The 7,194-nt window shown below is 42.6% G+C and overlaps 1 non-coding gene across 1 annotated transcript; it reads right to left on the reverse strand.

Moving 5' to 3' along the window:
* Positions 1–2,496: 2,496 nt before the first annotated feature.
* Positions 2,497–2,603, reverse strand: LOC119987585. The gene has a single exon (XR_005465476.1). It is a non-coding gene; the product is annotated as a small nucleolar RNA R71 (small nucleolar RNA).
* Between the last annotated feature and the right edge of the window lie 4,591 nt (positions 2,604–7,194).

The raw sequence follows: 7,194 nt of genomic DNA on the forward strand, positions 1-7,194 counted from the left end.
TGAGTAGGCTGAAAATTTTCCATGAGTATATCATGCGGATGAAGTGTGGGGTGTTTGATATCTTGAGACTGAAACGTTTGTGGGTGTCGTTCTTGTAAGCCCTCAGGAGACACAACTCCTCCACTAGGGACACCTAGGGGTTTAAAGGCTTGTTGCATATGCTAAATGCAACCGCGATTCCTGCGTTAGTGAGTTAAGATGTTAGTGGTACATGTACTTAATCTAGTTTTACTTGAGGACAAGTAAGGTTTAAGTGTGGGGTGTTTGATAGGTGTGATAATACCTATTGTTTTTGGTAGGAATCTCCCCCTCTTAAGCTTCATTTAAATAAATAATGAGTGTATTTATGTTTTGATTTGTATTTTTTGATAGGTTGATTGCGGTTTGGATGAAAAGTGATGAAAAAAGGGCTGAACTGAAGAAAATGTCCACCGACCTTCGTGTGTTCAAATACTTATAACTTTTTGTCACGTTATCGGAATCAAGCGAAATAAAAGGCATTGGAAACTAGACATCTCAAGCTTTCCGTAGACGCTAAAATCGTGCAAATCGGACGTCGTATGGAGATTTTGGAATCATTCCACGCCTAGGCGCAATATTTGTGCACGCCCAGTATCACTTGTGCACGCCCAGTCCAGCGAGTTGGGGCGTGAATTTGAAGTTGTGCACGCCTAGGATTGCGCCTAGGCGTGCGCCTAGGCGTGGTGCGCCTAGGCGTGAATACAACGCGCCTAGGCGCACAAGACAGTTTTTTGGGATGTTTTAATTCGCGAACTTGCCGAGCCGCACGACACTTTTTAACCTAGAACTGATTTTCTGGGGAGCGAAACCAGAGGGGGAAGGCGATTCTTGGAGCTAGGAGGAGAGATTCTTCAGCTCAACTTGGATCTACTCAACTAATTGGGTTTATTCATGATTTTCTCATCTCTCCTTTTGTGTTTTTCTCTCATTATGTGTAACTAAACCTCTTTGCCAAGGCTAGGTTGAAGCCTTGGGTTTGATGACTTTGTTTATGACTTGATTTACATATATATGAGTTGATTTGGGTATAAATCTTGTGTTTCTATGTTTGATTGTAATTTCTTCATGCTTGTGGTGTTTGGCCAACACTTTAGGTTTTTGGATGAAATTGTTTGGAGAATTTGCTTAGACAATAATATGTCAAGTAGATTATGCTTCTTGAAACACTTGATTATGAATGTGTCTCCCTTTAATTAGGTGACAATTTGTATGAATTCTAATCTCCATAGAACTCCATGAATTCCTATGCATGTTTAGACCAATAAGATGGCTAGAATGTATTTAGGAATATCCGACCTAGACCAATAAGATGGCTAGTAATCGATTTTAGGGAGACTTGGCTTAAGTGCGCTAAAACCGACTTAGGTACGGATTCGTTATGCCCGAATTAGCAAATATGTGTGTGAATTTGTGTCATTGCAAGTCATTTCCCAAGGGGGATTCCAAAGCCTTGGTGTTCATCTCATATTCGTTAACTCATCTCATTTGCATTAGTTGCATCTTTATTCTAAGAAAATACCAAAAACACTTTGCTATTTGCTTGTTTTAGTTTAATTACCAAACCAAACAATCTTGAGTTGAACTTTACTTTTGATTGCATTTTCCATATATACATACAAATATACATTTGGATTAGACATAACACCGTCCCTGTGGATTCGACCCTTGCTTATCATTGTGCTGTAGTCGCCGACTAGTACACTTGCTAGTAAGGTTAATTTAGACCCAACAAGTTTATGGCGCCGTTGCCGGGGACGGTTGCTTATATTTGATCCATTCTTGTTTATATACATAGATACTTACATACTTAGTTTAGCTCTTTCTTACTTGATAATTAGTGATCCTTATACTTTTCTTTCTTGTTTGTAGTTCATGCAAGGAAGGCGTTCTCAAGATACAGAAATTCTTCCTGTTGATCTAGACTTGGGACGTGCACGAAGGAACAAGAGAGACAAGGATTTTCTTGAGGAGAAATCTTCCACTCGTTCTATCTCTCCTCCTATATCCAGCTCTAGTTCATCTAGTGACAACATTTTGGGAGAACATTCTGAACAGGAGAGCATGGCTGAAAATCGTGAGGAAGTTGGCAACAATGCCAACAATGCAAATGCTCCTGTTACCATCATGGACTACTCTATGCCACAATTCTCTACTAGACAATCTTGCATCGTATTACCAATCATTCCGCCAAATCTATCTTATGAGCTTAAATGTCATGTGATTAACATGCTCCCATCATTCTCAGGAGCGGAAAATCAAGATGCTAGTGATCACATTGATAATTTTCTGGAGATTTGTGGCACTCAAAAAATTCAAGGCATATCTGAAGAGTTCATACGGTTGAAGCTATTTCCTTTTTCTCTTAAGGAAAGTGCTAAGATCTGGTTCAAGACTCTGCCACCAAATTCTATCACTTCTTGGGATCAACTTTCTGCTAAGTTTATTCAGAAGTTCTATACTCAGTCAAGGACACAGAGGCTCAGGGATCAGATTTTCCATTTCAGGCAGAACAAGGGAGAACCACTTTTTAAGGCTTGGGAGCGATATAAAACTTTATTGATTGGTTGCCCACATCATCAATTCTTGCCATGGCAGATTATATCATACTTTTACCAACATCTGGCTGATGAATGCCGCCATAGGTTAGATGCAGCTGCTGGAGGAAATATTATGGCTAAGGAACCGACTGAAGCCAATGAAATTATTGAGACTGTGGTAGCAAATTCCTCACAATGGGATAATCGTGATCTTGATGCTCCTAGACACATGGTTTATGAGGCTAGTGCTTCAAATTCAGAGATGGCATCTGTGGCTAGGAAATTGGATGCGGTAGTAACTTTGCTGAGCAGAAATTTGGAGCCTTGTGGCATTTGTGGAGGCACCGATCATCCTACTCATGTATGTTCTAGAAGTGGGACATTTCCTGAAGCTGAAGTTAATGCAGTTCAACCTTTTCATAGGCAGCAGAATGATCCATTTTCTCACACATATAACCCAGGATGGAAGAATCACCCAAATTTCTCCTATGCTTCATCCCAGAATTTCAATCAAGGGCCCAGACCTTGGCAAGCTCCACGACAAGGACCACCTTCTCAAGATGCAAAGAAGTCTGCTATGGAGGACCTTATCACCCAACTTGCTCAATCACAAGTCACAATGCAGCATTCCCAAGCAGAGATGAGCAATTCAATGTCTCAGTTGCAACAAACTGTTTCCAGTAATACTCAGTCCATCGCAAAGCTTGAAATGCAAGTAGGACAACTTGCAAATGCCTTGAGTGAAAGACAGCCAGGAAAGCTGCCGAGTCAACCTGAGGTAAATCCTAAACAGTATGAGGATGCTAATGCTATTACTGTTTTGCGAAGTGGGAAAAATGTGGATAACAAGATTGAGTATAAAAAGCTTGAAGGTGAGAATCATGATGAGCCTATAGTGGTGGAGCCAAGTGTTTTCAAAATACCTCATGTTGAGAAAGAAAAGCCGGAAGTAGAAGAGTATATTCCAAAAGTGCCTTTTCCATCTCGTCTTGCACCGGCTAAGAAAAGCAAGTATAATCGGGATATTTTTGAAGTTTTGAAGAAAGTGGAGATTAATATTCCACTCATTGAGGCAATTAAGTCTATTCCCGCATATGCAAAATTTTTGAAGGAGTTGTGCACTAATAAAAGGAAGATAGGTGATCATGAAGAAGTATTTCTCTCCGAAGAAACGAGTGCTATTTTACAAAAGAAGCTCCCGCCCAAATTAAAAGATCCGGGTAGCTTTACCATTCCTTGTATTATTGGAGAGAAAGAAATTGAAAAGGCCTTGATGGATCTTGGTGCAAGTGTAAATATCATGCCTTATTCTGTTTACACTACTTTGAAGATAGGTGAGTTGAAACCAACTTCAGTCACTCTCCAACTAGCTGATCGCTCTTTAGTGCATCCTTTTGGGTTAGTTGAAGATGTTTTAGTAAAGGTGGGTGAGTTTGTTATTCCGGTGGATTTTCTGGTGCTTGATATGGAGGGTGAACCTAATCCGACAAGAGATGTACCACTCATTCTAGGCCGCGGTTTTATGGCTACCACAAAGACCATTATAGATGTGGAAAAGGGCATGCTCACAATGACAGTCTTTGACAAGACCATTGAGTTCAAAATTTTTAAGGCTATGAAGAGTCCGGATGTCATTAGAGAATGCCTTCATGTTGATATGGTAGGCCATGAGAGAGTGAATTTATTGACAAAAACGGCTTCAAGTGATGAGGGTGTTGAATATGTGGATGGTGATAGCAATGAAGGCAAAAAGACCCCATCATCGCCAATATCCAACGAGCTCGTGGCTACTTCCCTTGTTACTAGCAAGCTATCTCCAACTTTGAAAGGCGTGCGGACAAGAGCAAGGAAGTTGAAAAAGGCACGATCCAAAACAATGTTGAGAGGTAAAGCGAGTGCTCCTTTTGAGACATTGAAATTGTCTATCCATGGTACTTTCACGATAGCGAATTCTAAGATAGAAAAAGGGTGGAAATTTGTGGCTCGCCGACTTGAATTCTGTGGGCCAAATGTTTCGGGGATTTTGAATGGAAAGTATCCTGTGCACCATCCTTCTTGATTTGTTTCACAAGAATTGTTGTGAAGGTGTTGAGGCTTGTGGTGATTTCTCAAATCAGGTTGTCTCTCTCCTTATCTAAAACAAGTGTTGTGTTTAAGCTTTCTCCCTCCCTTTATTTATTTGCATTGATGACCATGCATGTTCTTAAAGTTTGGGGTGAGAGTTTGCTTAAATTGTTAAGTGTTGATGCATACATGGTTGATTTTGTAGGTACAACTACGTCTGGCTGAAGACATTAAACTTAGCGCTATTTGGGAGGCAACCCAATGCAGTATATCCTTTTGTGTATTTTTATTGGCAAAATTTTGTGTGGATGTTAGTTTGCATGTGCTGGAATCTGGCTGCAGGAAAATTGAAATTTCTGGGCAATATGTTACAGCCAGACCACGCCTAGGCGCAGCTTATCCACGCCTAGGCGTACACCACGCCTAGGCGCAGATTATCCATGCCTAGGCGTATACCACGCCTAGGCGCAGCTTATCCACGCCTAGGCGTGTATATATATAAAAAATAAAAAAAAATATAAAAAAAAATAAAAAACCAAATCTTGATTATATACCACACAAACTGTACACTCACTCACATACCCACGCCGAGCTCTCTCTTTACCGCATGCCTAGGCGCACCTCTCCAATCCTCGCCTAAGCGACAGTCTAAGCGCATCAGGTATGTAATAGTTTCTTCCACATCTGGTCTTTTGTGATCTTTGAGTTCTAAGCTTGCTCTATTCCAAGCAAGAATTGAAGTGAGAGAATTGCCAAGTTTGGCAATGGCATCTCCTAATTTTTGGAGTTTAGGGCTAAAGTAAGGGATATCTTGGTTGATTCTCTCATTCTGAGTCATGTAGGACGTATGGGCTGCCTGATCTGCTGTTTTTGTATACAAATTGTGGGATTTGGAGCTTGAAGCTCGGGTTGCCATGGCAACCCGTGCGTGTTGGGGAAGAAGGGACCACGCCTAGGCTCTGTTCCTTCACGCCTAGGCGTGACTTCGCCTAGGCGCTGTTCCCTCACGCCTAGGCGTGACTTTGCCTAGGCGCGGTTACCTCACGCCTAGGCGTGACTTCGCCTTTCATTATTCCATCGTTTTCATCTTTCTGTGCAGTAATGCGTTTATGATTATCCCTGCGATTCTTAATTGTTGTACATTGCTTTTGCAGGAATTATGCCGCGACAAAAGATATTGGCAACCATGCGCAAGAAGCGCACTTCTCAGTCTACAACACCTCAGCCACCTCATGCAGCAGAGGGGTCTACTTCTGGAGCTGCCACTGATTACTTTGACATTGCTACTCTTGTGCCGGAGATATATTTATCAGCTGATCTGTTGAACAAGGTTGGGGTAAGAAGTGAGCCTTTCGGCCGGCTCTGCCACTTTTGTTCTTTCATTGCTTCCCCGGATGTTTCTGCTGCTGATGTTCCGGTCTATCCAAACCTGGTGCGTGCATTCTATCGCACCGTGGAAGCAACAGGGACTGGCCTCTACCAAGCTATATTGCCTTCCGGGATGATTACTTTTTCTGCTGCTGATGTTAGTGCCAGTATTGGACATCCTACTTCCCAGCCTCCTGATAGTGGTTTCCAGCCACCTATTCCTTCTGCCCAGCTGGAAAATCATGAGTGGATTGTCCAACATTTTACTGGTCGGCGGGGAAAATTTGTTCGGAAATCTGCTCTTCCGCAGGTTATGTATCTTGTGGACCGGCTAGTGCATGGTAACTTATGGCCAACTGGGCACCAGAGTGAGAGGAGGGAGGAGGCATTGGAGATTCTTTATTGTATCTGGACTGGTACTTGGTTTGATCTTGGCCACTATTATATTCAGTCCTTTTTGGCTATCCGTAGGAGCGTGGAGGACACCAAAGTCAAGGTGAAGAGGCTCTTTCTGCCGCGGATCATCACTCGCTTGCTGACATATCTCCAGGTGCTACCTCTGACTCTGCAGTCTGTCTCTCTTCCCATGGAGGCGTATGATTTGAGCAACTGGCGTATTAGTATAGCTCGTATTCGCTCTGCCCCTGCTGGGAGAGCTCGATATGCTCCGGGTGTGCAGCAGTTTGCGGAGGAGGACGAGGATGACGAGGAGGAGGATACCGCTCCGAGTGATGCCGATGCTGCTGATCATGATACTCGGATCAAGGAGATGAGCGACCAGCTGACTCGTCTTGAGCACACTTTCCAGTCTCATGCTGAGTATGTAAAGCAGCAGTTCCAGACTCAGGGTCAGCAGATTACTGATGTCCTATCCATGCTCCAGGAGATGCGGCGCGACAAAAATCTCACTTATGTTCGCCGCAAGATCTCTGGTGGACCCACTCAGTAGTTTCCTCTGCAGGTTGTATTGTTCTACGCTTGTCATCCATTTTATTTTGTCCCGATTATTCCTCTCTTATGCTTTGAGGACAAAGCTTGTTCTAACAGTGGGGTGGTTGGGTAGTCTTATTTTATGCTGCTGTTATTAAGGTCAAGTACTATGGATGATGCCCTCTTATTTTCTGTTAATCTGTGCGTGGATAGACTCCCTTATGTTTCATATTTAAGTTGCGAACCCATCTTGTCCCCTTATATGCTTGAGGAA

The sequence above is a fragment of the Tripterygium wilfordii genome, chromosome 20 (genome assembly GCF_013401445.1).
Source record: "Tripterygium wilfordii isolate XIE 37 chromosome 20, ASM1340144v1, whole genome shotgun sequence".
In the NCBI taxonomy this organism is placed as follows: Eukaryota; Viridiplantae; Streptophyta; class Magnoliopsida; order Celastrales; family Celastraceae; genus Tripterygium; species Tripterygium wilfordii.